The sequence below is a fragment of the Ambystoma mexicanum genome, chromosome 12, assembly GCF_040938575.1.
Source record: "Ambystoma mexicanum isolate Mex_15411 chromosome 12, UKY_AmexF1_1, whole genome shotgun sequence".
In the NCBI taxonomy this organism is placed as follows: domain Eukaryota; kingdom Metazoa; phylum Chordata; class Amphibia; order Caudata; family Ambystomatidae; genus Ambystoma; species Ambystoma mexicanum.
Genome location: NC_090936.1, coordinates 877625028 through 877644169, shown reverse-complemented (window position 1 = coordinate 877644169; position 19142 = coordinate 877625028). Strand labels below are relative to the sequence as shown.

The window sequence follows — 19142 nt, the reverse complement described above, 5'->3', positions numbered from 1 at the left end:
TAGGTTGGGAGGAAGACTATTACATGTTGGTGAAGGAGGATCAGCTCCAGGAGTCAGATCTGGCAAAAGTCCAAGCCATCAACCATATACCCTTTCTAATCATTGGGAAACTGTCACACTCCTCAACTTCACGATAAGATCCTCCAACACAACCTACTTCAAGAATTCCAATCCAGCCTCTAACCAACATGCACCAAGGAGACCACCTCCATCCATCGACAAGGGACTCCTCAAGCCGGACAAGGGTGATCCATGCCTTCTGTTCTTTCTCGACCTCTCTGCTGCAATAGCCTGTCTTAACACATAGGATTCAATGTCACAGCCCTTCAGTAGTTTGACTGAAATCTCACCAACAGACAGCAGCTTGTCCAGATGGGCACCTGTACATCTAAAAAATGCCCTGTGAACTCCAGAGTTGCACAATACTCCATCCTTTCCCTTGTCATCTTCAAGCTCTACATGGCGACACTGGGACCCTCTTAGCCAAATGTAACTTCAGAATCTAGCAGTATACTAATGCCACACAGCTATATCTCTGGCCAACTTGCCTCATTGACATTCACCAATTGAAACACTGCCTCCCCACCATTCAAATTCCTCCTCCTCAGGGGCAACACCAAACACACCCACATTCAAAACCAACTGCCACAGATGGATCTTGATGGCTTGTACCCCCAACTTGCCCTTTGTGCAAAGTCCTGCTTCACCATTAATTGCAACAACCTTTTCTTAAAAGCAGACATTGCCAAGAAGACACAAGCAGCATTGTACCTGCTCTCACTCCTGTGTCGACTCAAGCTGTTCATCCCTGCCTGAGTCCTCAGATCTGTCATCCAGGTCCCTGTACTCCTACCTGAATAGTGGCAGCGCCCTTCTGGCAGGTGTCCCACCCACTCCTCTGGACCCTCTGAAATGTATCCACAATGTTGCAGTATACCTCATTGCAGTACTTAAGAAATTCACCCACATTTCCCCAACTGTCAAGGAATTACACTTCTTACCCCTACAAGCTTCCCTCACCTTCAGGACAGCCTGCATCAAATACAATGATTTAATGCCCAAGATGTCATCATCCTTAGGTGAAGCGATCACCATCTCAGGAGGTCAACACAACACCAGCAGTCAAGAGATTGCCAAACTGGAATCCAAGAAGTGAAGAAGAAAAATACCTCAAAACAAGCCTTCTATTGCTATGCTCCCATGCTGTGGAACACCCTTCCGGGGTAACATCAGGCTCCCTACATCTCTCTCCTGATTCTGGAAGGCTCTTAAGACCCTTCTCTGCATGGATCACTCAATCAACAACATGATTAATTGTACAGTGCTCCATTGCTTTCAGCAAAGTTTGCGCTTTATAAATCACCTACATACATACATACATGCATACATACAGTGCTGGGTCAGAGAATAGAAATAGAGACATTGCCAACACGGCCACCTAAGAAAGTTAAGACAAGAGCATTGTCCAATGCCAGACCCAGCTGGTGGCCTAAGGGTACTAAGTGGGTGTTCCTGGTAGGAAAGCTTGGGATGATCACGCTTGACCCTGGTGACATTGAACACAACCAAGAAGGACAGAGAGTAAAGAAAGAAGTGTGAGACATAATTAGTCCCAGAGGCTATGAGTTACTCTTTACCCCACCAGGGAGGTGGCTCTAACCTAAGGGAGAGGTAGATGGACTGAGGAACATGCTCCTGAGAAAAGTGAAGGACCTGGGGAAGATAACATGCTTAAGTTGTTCTACTCCTAACCCCTTCTTGAGGACTCAGTGAAAGCTTATCCTTTTTTTGCATGAACTAAATAATAACAACTTCTCATTTATATAGCACTTTTAACCAAAGCACTTTACATAGAACCTTTTTAAAATACATTGAATAAATATTACCCAATTGAAATTGGTACTCATTTTATCAATCTGGGAAGCTTGAAAGGCTGAGTAGACCTTTCTAGGTTTCAAAACTTCGACCCGCAGATCACACACAGTTCACAGCAGCAAGCGCTCAACCCGCAGAACTATCTTACTAGCATAATAAAGCGGACAGTGAACAGTTTATTGGTCTTGAGTTGTCTGTTGATCCTATAGCCATGACATATGTTTCCGAAGTGGGATTGCAGAACTTGAAACAATAGGGTTATACCCAACCTCTACTCACTGCACTAGAGTGCTGGCATGATGGCTAAGAGTCCCCACATTTGCATTTTCCTCACAGGAGCAATTGGAGGGGTCTGTCCCTAAATAGAAACTTCCCACCCCAGGTCTACATCAAGCCAGGCCAATAAACCTGTCTCCCCCCGGACCGCTAGTCAAAACTGACCACCTCATCTTCCTTGGATGAGAATGATTTTGCCATGGCCATCGACGAGGGATAGATGGCGTCAAGTTTGTCCCTGAGATGGCAGAGAAAAACCTGTGTGGCGGAGTCATAGAACAACCAATTGGGAAGCAAGTGTGAGGGTGTAGGAGGAGACTGACAAGGAGAGGTCATGTAAACAAAGCTTTATTATGAAAGAAAAGAACCTACCTTTCCCTACTTCTAAGGGGCTTGCCCTTCCTCAACCTAGGAAACTTTAGTGACCTGTCAGGACGTCCATCCAACATTAATATGTTCTCTGTCCTCTGTCAGAAACCTAAAATTCTAACCCTAACACTTAAACCAAAAGCCTATAAAAAAAGTAAAATTAATTCACCGGAAGATTGACTTCCTTCTCCTGGTGTCTTGCTCCAGGCTTCTCGAAATAGTAATTCTTTCAGTGTCCCTTCAAAACAGGGCCAGGGGAATGACTTCCTTCCCCTGGGTCCTTTATCAAAGTTCTCCACGGCGATCCTTCAGCACTTTTATGGAAAGCTTGTATCAGTCCCTACCACTCTTTCCAGAAAGTAGAACAACTCCCAGCTTTATCTGGCTTCCTTTTAATGTCTGGATGACAGATATATTTTCTTGCAACCCTTTTGCAAGTCTATTTGAGCAGTGGCAATTGTTGGGCCACTGCGACGAGGAAGATGACTCCCAATGCCTTCTGCTGGAGCTGTGGTATTGGCTTGGCCGCTGCGACCGAGGAGAGGACTTCTGTTGAACTCTGCTGGGGCAGTGGTATTGGCTTGGTCACTCAGAGGAGGGAGATGCCTCCAGTTGCACTCTGCTGAAGGTGTGGCATTGGCTTGGCCACTGCGACGAGGGAAAGACTCCCGAGGTACTCTGCTTGAGCAGTGATATGGGTTTGGCTACTGCGATGAGGGAGATGACTCCTGATGCACTCTGAGTGAGGTGGGCCTCTTACCGGACCCTCTTGGTCCTCCTGACGTTCCCCTTACCTGTGGTGCTTCGGGGACGCAGCCCTGTTTCTTCCCATGGTTGCAGGGGCGTTTCCTCCTCCTTCTCGTTTCCCGACGGCTCCCTTCCGGCTCTCAGCGCGCTCCGGCAATGTCCTGCCTTTCCTCTCTTGCTCCCAGAGAGGCACAATTGCTCCGGCTGCAGTGTTCCGACTTTAAAGTTTACAGGCTTAACTTATGTACTCCTGGTTTATGCAATGCGATCTCATTTGTCCATTCTCGCTTTCCTGTTTATTCTGTTGACGCTGCCATAGTGTAAAGTCAACACCATCTATGAATGTCTCTTTGGCACTCTTCATGCCTCCAGTGAGCCACCTTGTTACAGTACTTGGATGACTCTTCACCTGATTACTCCATATGCCTCTCACCTTCTTCGTCTCAGTAGGTCTTATACTTGTCACAGTCATGAGTTTACAGTTGCACATTGTTCTATTATCAAGGGTGGATGAAAAGCGTGACCATGAGGGTAGAGGTAAATGTGCTGTGGTGGTGGTGTGGAGGCTTTTCGCAAGGTGGCCATCCTTATCCTCAGATCGGGAGTCCCTCCCTATGGGGTCCTACCACATTTTTCCACCCCTAGAGGAGCTATCGGGTATTGCCCTCACCACTGTAGCCTCATAGGAAAGGGCTCCCCCGGGGAGAAGTGGGGAGACCTGGTGAATTGCCACACTAGTTATCTCACAGGAATCAGCTCGGTGGGCTTCACCAGCCAGTAATGGCTGGGGGCTCAATTTTTAGGGTCTGGCACCAGGCTGGTGAAGCCCAACAAATTAGTGATTATTGCCATTAGCAGCCGAGGCAAACCCTTGTGGTTCTAATAGCAATTAGCAATTAAAAAAACAAAAACAGCTCCACTGCTTCATTCGCAGCAGCCAGGGAGAGTCATGGTTGTCATGGAAATGGAAGGCAAGGCTACTCGCTGAGCCCCTTTTCATTTCCATGGCAGAAAGAGGAAGCCAAGCGGTGAAGCCCTGGTGGATGAGCTGGGTTAACGAAAGGGGGTGTGTGACCATGAGGGGCTCAGGATGGAGGCGGGAGGCAGGGGAAAAGCTGAAGCAGGCACTGCCGAATGGAGGGGTAGAGTCAGCCCAGGTTTGGAGAAACCTGATTGGCTGACGCACCCACCAAGGGTGCTAATTTTCAGGCTATGCTTTGAAGGGTATGCAGTGATAGAATCGCAGCAAAAATGTCGCCTGTACAAAAAATCACAGCAAAAATGCTGTGGTTTGACCCGTTAAAGGTGTACCCCATTACACCATTTAAGGGGAACGGGGGTATCTCCCACTCCCCTTAAATGGTATAATGGTTGCGGGGTGTCCCCTGCATCCTTCACATGGATTGCGGCAGCAAAACCACTGCCTTTCTGCCACGATATTTTGTGTCCATGGCCATTTTTGCCACGATTTTAAAACATGGAACCCTTTGAAGCCTGGGTTGCACTTGATTAGACTTGACATTCAGAAGGCCTCCCCAAACCCTTGTGCTAATACAACTGTCCATGCTGGACCAGGAAGAGGTTAAAACCAGGCTCAACACCAACCACAAGAGGTCTTTGGAAGGGCTCATGAAAGAATTGGTGGATGGCCAATTAAGAGTGAGGTGCTGAAGGAAGTTGTTTCCCAAACCCCACTGGGAAAACAGTATATGGTGGAAGGCACAACAATATTAAAAGTATATAAATTCATGTCATTTCGCTAGGATATGAACATTTGAACTCAGGTAGTTCATATACAGTTTCAGGTGCAGCAGGGAGATTCTCGAGGCCACTCGAGATCCTAAAATATGAAACACCAAACACACACCAGCTGTTGCCAGCTGATAACCCTATGCTGCACTCCTGATGGGGAGACAAGTCCCCAAGGTTATTTTCAGTATCACGTGAACCCAATCCGACTCCAACAAGGAGAAGTCTTAAGTCACGAGAGACCACACTGTCAATTAAATTACAATGCAAGAAAGCCTTCACTGCACTCAAAAAATATGTATTTGCTAAACAAGATATAAATAGCATCTGTCTCTCTGCTTGTCTACAGAGAAGCACCACCAAGCTGAGACAAAACAGTTTTAGACAGATAAAGTATTTTTATGTATATAGGCAAATGAATTTCACAAAAGGTGCGTTCCAATGTTACATCCACACTATTAACTCATAGCGTGGTAATCATTAGAAACAAAAGTAGTTATACATTTAAACAACGACAATATTCTGAGCTGAATCACAGTCCTCAAAAACATACAAATGTTCTCAAAACATTATTTGTGAAGTAACACATTTAAATATTGAATTATTTAACACAATTGTCCATCTGGGCAGTACACTTCTTTCTGCTCAGAATCTCCTAAACACAACCATGTGTACCGACGCGTTTCGGATTACACAACAATCCTTCTTCAGGGTAGGATGTGTTAAAGTTTCAAAAGTTGTTCATTAATTCCTACAAAAGGGAAGGACAACCTAATTAGACTTTTATGTCAGACGTGAGATTTCATAGGTCACTCTCAATGAAAAAGTAAAACTAACCTCATTCCAGTGTACGTATCAACAACCGGGATCAATCTGTATGATAAAAATGTACAGAAGTGGATTGTAGAGATTTGTTCTCAAAAATGATTCCATTTTTAGACTAATACTGTTGTAATTAGGTGTACTCACTCGGAAGGAAGACCAGTGCCTCTCCCCGGGTGAACACGATGGTGAATGGCTGGGTTTTCCAGTGGGTGGTGGCTGAAGGCAAAAAGAAATCGACTGAGTACTTGAATATGTGTTTAAATTTAATTTACTTATATCACTCTCAGGCTTGTAAAAAATGAAGTAATCACATGCTCAGTTTACTGAAGTATACTTGTTACGGTCACACATTTCAAAAATGTTCTCTTGATGTTCATTAATACATCCGACCGCCAAAATGTGCATACAACGTAGTGCAGCTCATATCTGGCTTTGTTGACTATAATCATCCCCAACAAATAAACTGAGATACTGTCCATACCCCCTAAGGGATACGGCGCTCGTGTTAGTTGATGCTTAACATTAACTGAAAGACTCTCTCAGGCTCTCATGTGCTGATATAACACGCTCACCAGTTGCAAAAATGTGCCTGGGCATGTTAAGTATGCAACACGCCCTCTCTAATAGTATACTGCCAAAAGTGTATCGGTTGCCCGTCAACCAATACACGGAACTATTACCGCGCTGGGTGTCTCGTTAAGAACACTCACCATAAACAATTACGCAACTCCCAGTACGACCGCACAGCTAGTCGCCAAGACAAACTGCTCGGGAGTATTCTGTTTATGTGGTCGTCATGGAGGCGACGCACTTGCGCGTTTCGACTCCAGACGTCCATCTTGGTATGGGACTCGGCGACCGCAGTCCACGACTCGCGGTACGTTGATCTCATTCTCTTTTGTTCACGGTACAGCTGGTACCAAAAGGGCATACGCTAGGTAAGTCACAGTGCCACTATTCAAAAAAATGTTAAAAGGGCAAAGTACACCCTGGCCAGTTCCATATTAATTGAGAATGTGGAGAAGGCAGAAAAGTCATAAGGAAGGATAAAATGTGTCAGAAACGGGGGGAGAACGAGGGAGGGGGGCAACCGGGCAAATACCCAATGGTGCCACCACCTATCAATGATCTTATAGTTGAGATAGTGGGCGAACCGCAGTAAAATACTGCTCCAAGCCCCTAGCTCCCGCAAGCTTATTAGGGTGACCCATGGGAGAACGTGGAGTGACCTGGAAATCCAGTCACTCCCAATACCACTAGGGACCCTCACAGGTATAGTACAATAATCAAAATTCATACTGAGATACCTGACCTGATAACATATCTAGGCAAGAAGAGAAAAGATCTCCACGTATATGTAATTTGTCCTGCGGATTCAAGTCCGCTTACATTCTAATTTGACAGACTCTTAACTCTCTGTTGCCAGACTCAACATTGAACTCCCGGCGCCTCTGCCGTTCACACTCTGGAAAGCCACCCCAAAAATCACCAACAAGCAGTTTTCAAATGAATTTCAATACACCTCAACTCTTTATATCAGTCCATAATCATGAATCATGTATTCGGATGCAGCCTCAACAGTAGTGCCGAAAATACATAAAGGTACAACAGTTAACAAAACACATGTCTGTTAATTTTTGTAAACAGTCTATACGCAACTTAACACAAATGATTAAAAGCACAGTAGGATACCTTAAAGGAAACACATAAGGTCAAATTCAATGTTCATTCCTCTTGGACTCAAACAGTCCAAAAGATCAATCCAAACAATCTCCCTCTGAAGTAATCTCTTATGCACATCTCCCCCTCTTGGTCCCACCCTGACTTGTTCTAGGATCATACACTTAAGCTGAGCAATACTGTGTTTTGCTTCTAGAAAGTGCATTGATACTGGGGATCTAAGACTTTTTGTCCGAATGTTGGACTTCTGCTCGGTCCAACGCAATTTCGCTTTTCTCATAGTGATCCCAACATAATAGAAGCCACACGGACATTTGAGGGCATAAACCACATTGGAAGAATCACAGGTACAGGAATGTTTCAGTGTAATAGGTTTCCCTGTGTGTGGGTGTGAAATTATGTTGCCTGAAAGAATATTACTGCAATGCTGGCAGTTATGGCAGGGTTGAGTTCCCTTATATTGAGACTGCGCCTCCTGAGGCAAGGATAGGTCCGCTCTAACCAAACTGTTCCTTATGGCCTTACTGTTCCTGTAGGCAAAAATCGGCAGCTGTTGAAAGAGTGTTTGTGTGGAGGGGTCCATTTGCAGCATAGGCCAATTTCTTTGAATGACGTTCCTAATTTCTTTGCTTTGAGCTGAGTATGTGGTGACATAGACCATAGAGTCACCTTTGCTCCGTTCTTTAGATTTCAGTAGAGTCTCTCTCTCTATAGATGCCACCTTCTCTTCAATCTGAGTTAGGGCGGTGGGACAGTAGCCTCTTTCCATAAACTTATGGCGTAAGGATGCAGATTGTCTCACAAATTCCGTATCTTCAGAAATGTTCCTGCGATACCGTAGAAATTGACTCAAGGGAACACTGTCAATTGTCCTGCGAGGATGAAAACTCGTTGCCAATAAAAGGCTATTTCTGTCAGTAGCTTTGGTAAATATACGTGTTTCCAGGTTCATCTCTTTCACATATACTTCTACATCCAAAAAATTGATCGAGGTTTTACTGATGTCCGTTGTAAACTTAATCCTCGGGTGCATTCCATTCATCATGCCAAAAAATTCTTGTAGCTCTTCATCCGGTCCTGACCAAATCCCGAATACGTCATCAATGTATCTTACAAACATGGTTAGATGACGTAACCATCTTGCAGATGTTAGGACGTGTTCTGCCTCCAAGTAATACATATAAGTATTCGCATAGGTTGGGGCCATTGCGGCCCCCATACTGGTCCCTGAGACTTGCAGAAAGAACCTGTCTTGAAATTTAAAAAAATTATTCATAAGGACCAATTTGAGCATATGTATTACTTGGAGGCAGAACACGTCCTAACATCTACAACGGACATCAGTAAAACCTTGATCAATTTTTTTGATGTAGACGTATATGTGAAAGAGATGAACCTAGAAACACGTATATTTACCAAAGCTACTGACAGAAATAGCCTTTTATTGGCAACGAGTTTTCATCCTCGCAGGACAATTGACAGTGTTCCCTTGAGTCAATTTCTACGGTATCGCAGGAACATTTCTGAAGATACGGAATTTGTGAGACAATCTGCGTCCTTACGCCATAAGTTTATGGAAAGAGGCTACAGTCCCACTGCCCTAACTCAGATTGAAGAGAAAGTGGCATCTATATAGAGAGAGACTCTATTGAAATCTAAAGAACGGAGCAAATGTGACTCTATGGTCTATGTCACCACATACTCAGCTCAAAGCAAAGAATTAGGAACATCATTCAAAGAAATTGGCCTATGCTGCAAATGGACCCCTCCACACAAACACTCTTTCAACAGCTGGCGAGTTTTGCCTACAGGAACAGTAAGGCCATAAGGAACAGTTTGGTTAGAGTGGACCTATCCTTGCCTCAGAAGGCGCAGTCTCAATATAAGGGAACTCAACCCTGCCATAACTGCCAGCATTGCAGTAATATTCTTTCAGGCAACATAATTTCACACCCAAACACAGGGAAACCTATTACACTGAAACATTCCTGTACCTGTGATTCTTCCAATGTGGTTTATGCCCTCAAATGTCCGTGTGGCTTCTATTATGTTGGGATCACTATGAGAAAAGCGAAATTGCGTTGGACCGAGCAGAAGTCCAACATTCGGACAACAAGTCTTAGATCCCCAGTATCAATGCACTGTCACGCCGCGCGCTCGCTCGCGGGCGCCACTTACTTGTCCTGGGGTCCCGGGTCCACGGCCGCAGCGGTCTCCTCCTTCATGGAGGCTGTACCCGCGGTGGCGTCTTTCCTCACACAGACCCGCGGTCCGGATGGGCTCCGTGGACGCCGCCATCTTGCGAGGATCTGCGCATGCGCGGATCGTCAGTATTCGACATCCCGCGCATGCGCAGTGTCGGACCATGCGTTCCGAGCCTCGCTTTGATCCCGGGCCTTAAAGGAGCACCGCATACACAGGGACAACGCGTCTCAACGCGGTTGTTACTGTGTATGCGCTGCTGGAGTCCTGGCGCTCGTGCCTCAGCCCTCCAGTTCCCTGCTCTGCCTTATCCTGCCTAGCCCTGCCTCTTCTCCTTGTCCTCTTCTTGCTCCTTGGTCCTCCTAACCCTTGCTTCCCTGTTCTGCTGGGTCCTTGCCTGCCTCCTGGTTTAGGGTAGGGGAGTTCCTGTCTGGGTTCCTAGAATTACTCTCTTCTACTAGGAAAGTGGGATTTCCCTGTCTGTCCTGCTTGTCCTTGCAGTCCTTTCTCCTTTGCCTGTCTTGTGCCCTGCCGGTACCTGTGCCTTGCTGCCTTCTTGGATGTTCCTGAGTTCAGCTTCCGCTATCATCGGTGTCTTCATCAAGCCTTCTCAGCCAGTGGAAACACTGTCCCGACGTCACGCAAATACTGAGAAGTGCCACCCGTGGCGTTGGGAGTTGGTCCAGTGCCATCCTGTCATATATCGTCAGGAGGGGATTGGGCTAATTTCTCGTGCTACCCATTCATCGGCAATAGATACACCGACATACTGGCAACCTCAACTCCACGGTCTACAGGAAGAAAAGGTAACCAGCGATCTCGTGAAGACTCGTTTAACAGATTGAGACGCCTTTCCTCCAGTCTCGACATGGATGACATGCAGGAACTTCGCGAAGAAATGCGTGCCATGCGTCTTGAAATGACCACCCTCCGCCAGGAGAACAACACCCTTAGACAAGCGTTGGACCGGAGTTTGGCTAATCCCACACAACCAGCTACACCACCTGAGAACTCCATGGCTTACACTACTCTGATGAAGTATGATGGTGACCCGCGTCGAGTGGCAGAGTTCTGTACACACTGTCGGATCCATTTCCAGTTCAGGTCAAGTCATTTTGGTCAAGACAAGGCCAAGATCGGGTATATCCTTGGAAACCTAACCGGCAATGCACTTGCTTGGGCCGCACCTTTGGTCTCTACCAACAGTCATCTGTTGGGTGATTTCGCTGCCTTCGAGAAAGCCTTTTTGGACGTCTTTAAACCGCCCAATTTGGCAGCCATGGCCCAGAATCAATTAATGGAGATCAAACAAGGGTCAGGTGACATAATCCACTACATCAGTCGGTTTCGACAATTAGCAACCGATTCACAATGGCCCGAAATCACTAAAAAAAACCTGTTTCGTCGGGGACTACGAGAAGAGTACAAAGACGAATTGCTGCACATCCCGGAGCCAGAAACGTTGCCTGCATTGGTGGAACAAGTCTTACGCATTGACCACAGGTTAGCTGAACGACGGAGTGAACGTCGCAGATTTGACAGGTATCAACCGGTCCTTCCGGTACAGAACCCCGGATCAGCTATCCCTACCGATATGGGTCCAGAACCCATGCAGTTGGGTGCCATCCGAGGCCCGTTGTCCGAGACCGAAAAGAAAAGAAGACGACAGCAAAGCCTGTGCTTGTATTGCGGTGGTTCTAGCCATTTTCTAGGCACCTGTCCGCTACGCCCTCTGAAGAAACAGGAAAACTAACAGGCCCGTTGTTTCAGGCGAAGGCAGCAGCAGGCTGCCTTTCTGAATCTGACCTTCCTCCTATGAACCTGGTACCCTTGTTGATCCTGAAAGTCGGTGTTGCCTGGCTAGGGAAGTGTATGAAAACCTGGGCCCTTCTGGATTGTGGAGCATCCAGCAACTACATCGATGCCTCGTTCGCGATTGCCAATGGGATCCGTTTACATTACAAGGAACGACCAACAGTGGTCGCGGTGATCGATGGTTCTGCTTTGTCTTCTGGTCCAGTCTGCCAACAGTCCGATCCCTTGTGGCTCTCTGTGGAAGGGCATCTCGAACGGATTTCATTGGATGTCATCAAGTCTCCCTCTTTTCCGGTGGTGCTGGGCTTACCTTGGCTGTTATATCACAATCCTCAGGTCGACTGGACCGCTCGTTCCCTGGTGTTCTCTTCAACACGTTGTCCTCGGGACTGTGGACTTCACGAAACCTTTCCTGCAATTTTGGAGTCCGTCAATCCTGCTGACGTATCTGCCCGTTTATGTGCCACTCAGTTGGTTCCTCAAGAATATGCTGGATACCACAAGGCGTTCACCAAGCCTGAGGACATACCATTACCGCCCCACCGGCACTTTGATTGTTCCATTGACGTCCTGCCTGATGCGGTCATTCCCCACGGCAAGATCTATTCGTTGACTCAACTCGAGAAAGGCGTCCTACAGGAGTACATTACGGATTGCCTCAACAAGGGCTACATAGTGCCGTCCAAGTCCCCCGCAGGATTCCCGTTATTCTTCGTCAAGAAGAAAGAGGGCACTTTGCGCCCTTGTATCGACTATCGTCAACTAAATGAGATCACGAGGAAAGACAGGTACCCATTACCACTCATGCGGGACATCATCGAATCCCTGAAATCCGCACAAATCTTCACCAAGCTGGATCTAAGAGGGGCCTATCACCTGGTGCGGATTAAGAAGGGAGATGAGTGGAAGACGGCCTTTAAAACACCTATTGGTCACTACGAGTACAGGGTGATGCCGTTTGGACTCTGCAATGCCCCGGCCGTCTTCCAGCGGTTCATGGACGATGTCTTTTCGGACCTTATTGGAATATCTGTATGGGTATACCTTGATGACATTCTGTTTTTTTCTGACACTCGTACTGCACACGTTGCGCATGTTCAGGAAGTTCTCCGTAGACTAACAGATAACGGCCTGTATGCCAAAGTAGAAAATGCCAATTTCATAGGGAAAGCATGGAATTTCTGGGCTATGTGATCAGCAGCACAGGAGTGCAGATGGATCCCACAAAACTGCAAGCTATACGAGAATGGAAACCGCCACATGGCGTGAAGTCACTTCAAAGGTTCTTGGGCTTCGCCAACTTTTATCGACGCTTCATTCCACGCTTTTCTCAACTTGCCAACAGTCTAACCCGCCTGACCAGTACCAAGGTGCCGTTTCTCTGGGACACGCAGGCCGAGGAGGCATTTCTGGAATTGAAAAGATCCTTTATGTCGGCTCCTGTTCTTAGACATCCAGATGATGAAAAACCGTTTGTGGTTGAAACAGACCCTTCGGACTACGCAATTGGTGCGGTCTTACTACAGTAAGATGCAATCACGGGAACAGAGCACCCGGTGGCTTACTACTCACGGAAATTGTCAGTGAGCGAGAGAAACTATGCGGTGATAGAAAAGGAATTACTGGCGATAAAAGCAGCTCTCGAGGAGTGGCGACATCACTTGCTGGGTGGGAGGTACCCGGTGGTGGTTCGCACAGATCACCGTAATCTACAGTACCTGCGCTCTTTGCAATGCAGAACCTCCCGTCATGCTCGTTGGGCCTTTTTCTTTTCGCAGTTTGATTTCACCGTCACATACATTCCTTGTTCCCAGAATACTAAGGCTGATGCCCTGTCTCGGTCTCTGGAAAACAACGTTGAAGGTGCCAAGGAACCGGAGCCTCTGATAGCGTCAAAACATTTTCTATCAATGGTGACTCCCCAGCTCCAACAGTTGAGAGAAGCCACACGAACGGATCCCTCAAAATCACAGATACTAAATCGCGCTGACATCAGAGAACGTGACGGCTTGTTGTTCTTCAAGGATCGTCTGTACGTTCCCACCTTGGAGCTCCAGAAGATCGTTCTACAAAATTGCCATGATTCTGTCGTTTGTGGTCACCGTGGAGTCCGCACAACACAAGAACTGGTTGCACGGCAGTACTGGTGGCCTGGATGGGCCACACTGGTAAAGCACTACGTGGATTCCTGCCCTGTATGTGCCCAGACCAAGATTCCTCGCAAAAGGCCCATTGGTCTCCTGAAACCCACGCCTACGCCTCCGTACCCTTGGCATACCATCGCCACGGATTTCATCGTTGACCTGCCCCTATCTGGTGGTTTCACGTGTATAATGGTGGTGGTGGACTGTTTCACCAAGACTGCTCATTTCTTGCCCTTTCCTAAACTGCCCACTGCCTCCCAGATGGCACAACGTTTTCTACAAGAGGTGTATCGTCTTCATGGTCTTCCAGAGAAGATCCTATCAGACCGGGGGTCTCAGTACATCTCATCTTTTTGGGACCAACTGTGTCGGCATTTGGACATACAGCGGGCCCTGAGTTCCGGCTATCATCCACAGACCAATGGGCAGACGGAACGCACCAATCAGACCCTTGAGCAATACCTACGTTGTTATGCCAATGCTACCCAAGACAACTGGTCGGAATGGTTGGACACCGCGGAAGCGGCTTACAACAATGCTGTTCATTCTGCTACCGGACTCAGCCCCTTTTTCTGCTCTACCGGTCTTCATCCCAGACTGCTGCCAGTTCGTCCTGCATCTTCCAGTGCCGTACCATCTGCAGATGCCCTGGTGTCCCTGATCCGCGATCAACATCGTCTGGCGGCCGGTACCTTGGCGGTGGCACAGGCACATATGAAGGAACGGGCTGACAAGAGACGGAGCCCTGAGCCTGTGCTTCATGTTGGGGACAGGGTATGGCTGTCCTCCAAGAATCTACCGGTACGCAATTTACCTGTGAAACTAGCTCCCCGCTTTTTTGGTCCCTTTCGCATCATTGGGCGTGTTTCTTCTGTTGCCTTTCGTTTGTCTCTGCCTCGTTCTTGGAGGGTCCATCCTGTCTTTCACGTCTCCCTTTTGAAGCCCTATGTGCCCGATGTTATGGGTCGTACCTGTTCCCGTCCTGCCCCGGTTTTGGTTCGGGGGTCCCTGAATTTGAGGTGCAGGAGATTTGTGATTCACGGATTTGGCGGGGTGCTCTGCAGCTCCTGGTTAGCTGGAAGGGTTATCCTGCTTGTGACCGCACTTGGGAACCGCGCTCCTTCGTACATGCACCACGCCTGGTTCGGGACTTCTATCTCCGCTATCCTTGGAAACCCGGCGCTCCGGGGTTGTCCGGGAGGGGGTATGGTGTCACGCCGCGCGCTCGCTCGCGGGCGCCACTTACCTGTCCTGGGGTCCCGGGTCCACGGCCGCAGCGGTCTCCTCCTTCATGGAGGCTGTACCCGCGGTGGCGTCTTTCCTCACGCCGACCCGCGGTCCGGATGGGCTCCGTGGACGCCGCCATCTTGCGAGGATCTGCGCATGCGCGGATCGTCAGTATTCGACGTCCCGCGCATGCGCAGTGTCGGAACATGCGTTCCGAGCCTCGCTTTGATCCCGGGCCTTAAAGGAGCACCGCATAGACAGGGACAACGCGTCTCAACGCGGTTGTTACTGTGTATGCGCTGCTGGAGTCCTGGCGCTCGTGCCTCAGCCCTCCAGTTCCCTGCTCTGCCTTATCCTGCCTAGCCCTGCCTCTTCTCCTTGTCCTCTTCTTGCTCCTTGGTCCTCCTAACCCTTGCTTCCCTGTTCTGCTGGGTCCTTGCCTGCCTCCTGGTTTAGGGTAGGGGAGGTCCTGTCTGGGTTCCTAGAATTACTCTCTTCTACTAGGAAAGTGGAATTTCCCTGTCTGTCCTGCTTGTCCTTGCAGTCCTTTCTCCTTTGCCTGTCTTGTGCCCTGCCGGTACCTGTGCCTTGCTGCCTTCTTGGATGTTCCTGAGTTCAGCTTCCGCTATCATCGGTGTCTTCATCAAGCCTTCTCAGCAAGTGGAAACACTGTCCCGACGCCACGCAAATACTGAGAAGTGCCACCCGTGGCGTTGGGAGTTGGTCCAGTGCCATCCTGTCATATATCGTCAGGAGGGGATTGGGCTAATTTCTCGCGTTACCCATTCATCGGCAATAGATACACCGACATACTGGCAACCTCAACTCCACGGTCTACAGGAAGAAAAGGTAACCAGCGATCTCGCGAAGACTCGTTTAACATGCACTTTCTAGAAGCAAAACACAGTATTGCTCAGCTTAAGTGTATGATCCTAGAACAAGTCAGGGTGGGACCAAGAGGGGGAGATGTGCATAAGAGATTACTTCAGAGGGAGATTGTTTGGATTGATCTTTTGGACTGTTTGAGTCCAAGAGGAATGAACATTGAATTTGACCTTATCTGTTTCCTTTAAGGTCTCCTGCTGTGCTTTTAATCATTTGTGTTAAGTTGCGTATAGACTGTTTACAAAAATTAACAGACATGTGTTTTGTTAACTGTTGTGCCTTTATGTATTTTCGGCACTACTGTTGAGGCTGCATCCGAATACATGATTCATGATTATGGACTGATATAAAGAGTTGAGGTGTATTGAAATTCATTTGAAAACTGCTTGTTGGTGATTTTTGGGGTGGCTTTCCAGAGTGTGAACGGCAGAGGCGCCGGGAGTTCAATTTTGAGTCTGGCAACAGAGAGTTAAGAGTCTGTCAAATTAGAATGTAAGCGGACTTGAATCCGCAGGACAAATTACATATACGTGGAGATCTTTTCTCTTCTTGCCTAGATATGTTATCAGGTCAGGTATCTCAGTATGAATTTTGATTATTGTACTATACCTGTGAGGGTCCCTAGTGGTATTGGGAGTGACTGGATTTCCAGGTCACTCCACGTTCTCCCATGGGTCACCCTAATAAGCTTGCGGGAGCTAGGGGCTTGGAGCAGTATTTTACTGCGGTTCGCCCCTTCTCCCGCCATGAAGTAATTTACTCACAGCTATCTCAACTATAAGATCATTGATACGTGGTGGCACCATTGGGTATTTGCCCCTATGCCCCCCTTCCTCGCTCTCCCCCCGTTTCTGACACATTTTATCCTTCCTTATGACTTTTCTGCCTTCTCCACATTCTCAATTAATATGGAACTGGTCAGGGTGTATTTTGCCCTTATTAACATTTTTTTGAATAGTGGCACTGTGACTTACCTAGCGTATGCCCTTTTGGTACCAGCTGTACCGTGAACAAAAGAGAATGAGATCAACGTACCGCGAGTTGTGGACTGTGGTCGCCGAGTCCCATAACAAGATGGACTTCTGGAGTCGAAATGCGCAAGCGCGTCGCCTCCATGACGACCACATAAACAGAATACTCCGGAGCAGTTCGTCTTGGCGACGAGCTGTGCGGTTGTACTGGGAGTTGCGCATTGTTTATGGTGAGTGTTCTTAACGAGACACCCAGAGCGGTAATAGTTCTGTGTATTAGTTGACGGGCACCCGATACACTTTTGGCAGTATACTATTAGATAGGGCGTGTTGCATACTTAACATGCCCAGGCACATTTTTCCAACTAGTGAGCGTGTTATATCAGCACATGAGAGCCTGAGAGAGTCTTTCAGTTAATGTTAAGCATCAACTAACACGAGCGCCGTATCCCTTAGGAGGTATGGACAGTATCTCAGTTTATTTGTTGGGGATGATTATAGTCAACAAAGCCAGATATGAGCTGCACTACGTTGTATGCACATTTTGGCGGTCGGATGTATTAATGAACATCAAGAGAACATTTTTGAAATGTGTGACCGTAACAAGTATACCTCAGTAAACTGAACATGTGATTACTTCATTTTTTACAAGCCTGAGAGTGTTATAAGTAAATTAAATTTAAACACATATTCAAGTACTCAGTCGATCTCTTTTTGCCTTCAGCCACCACCCACTGGAAAACCCAGCCCTTCACCATCGTGTTCACCCAGGGAGAGGCACTGGTCTTCCTTCCGAGTGAGTACACTTAATTCCAACAGTATTAGTCTAAAAATTGAATCATGTTTGAGAACAAATCTATACAATCCACTTCTGTACATTTTTATCATACAGATTGATCCCGGTTGTTGATACGTACACTGGAATGAGGTTAGTTTTACTTTTTCATTGAGAGTGGCCTATGAAATCTCACGTCTGACATAAAAGTCTAATTAGGTTGTCCTTCCCTTTTGTAGGAATTAATGAACAACTTTTGAAACTTTAACACATCCTACCCTGAAGAAGGATTGTTGCGTAATCCGAAACGCGTCGGTACACATGGTTGTGTTTAGGAGATTCTGAGCAGAAAGAAGTGTACTGCCCATATGGACAATTGTGTTAAATAATTCAATATTTAAATGTGTTACTTCACGAATAACGTTTTGAGAACATTTGTATGTTTTTGAGGACTGTGATTCAGCTCAGAATATTGTCGTTGTTTAAATGTTTAACTACTTTTGTTTCTAATGATTACCACGCTATGAGTTAATAGTGTGGATGTAACATTGGAACGCACCTTTTGTGAAATTAATTTGCCTATATACATAAAAATACTTTATCTGTCTAAAACTGTTTTGTCTCAGCTTGGTGGTGATTCTCTGTTGACAAGCAGAGAGACAGATGCTATTTATATCTTGTTTAGCATATAAATATTTTTTGAGAACAGTGAAGGCTTTCTTGCATTGTAATTTAATTGACAGTGTGGTCTCTCGTGACTTAAGACTTCTCCTTGTTGGAGTCGAATTGGGTTCACGTGATACTGAAAATAACCTTGGGGACTTGTCTCCCCATCAGGAGTGCAGCATAGGGTTATCAGCTGTCAACAGCTGGTGTGTGTTTGGTGTTCCAAACCCCACTGGGGCCATACCTTGTACGGTTGTCCTACAGAAGTGCAGTGAAGGAGACGACACAAGGCTTTTATTAACCAACTTTGAGCAAGTAGCTACCAAATTTGAAAAAAAAGATACTGGGGACAGCATATTGCTCTTTTGTTGACCATCAACCTGCTATTGGACCACTAGATCGTAAACTGAGATGGTGATACATTGTATGACCGTCTTAACCCCTTAACTGCCATGGGTTTTCCCCCCTTTTTGGTGATTTCGGTATGTCGCCATTCAATGCCTTGTGACTTTTTTGTTACATGAGATATCTCGGCCAAATTTAGCCCCTTTTTTCCCAGTTTGCTGTGGGGGGGTGAGAGAAAATAACCGAAAAAGGGAGACAATTTGGGGTATTTTCAGAAAATGCCAATAAAATGATGTACAAAGAAGCCTGTTTTTTTTTTCTTTTGTGAGTGCTAGGAACAAATGGTTTGCTCTGCTGAAATCCCCATTTTCAAGGTTTTCAAGAACCGGGGTAGGGCCGGGGTACCTTAGATGGGTCCAATTGTTATGTAGCGCGCCTCTAGCCAGGGTGAGAACAGGAGCGATAATCCCGGAGAGGTGGCAGTTTAGCCGGGGCACTAGACAGGGCTGCCCATAGTCCCCTATGTTATATATTTTAGCCCTAGAGCCACTAGCAATATACCTAAGACAACAGTATAATGTGATAGGTATT

The 19142-nt window shown here is 46.9% G+C and overlaps 1 protein-coding gene across 2 annotated transcripts in view; it reads left to right on the top strand.

Moving 5' to 3' along the window:
• ANKS1B (ankyrin repeat and sterile alpha motif domain containing 1B) overlaps positions 1-19142 on the top strand; it is an 806556-nt gene that overhangs the window by 549736 nt on the left and 237678 nt on the right. The window lies entirely within an intron of this gene.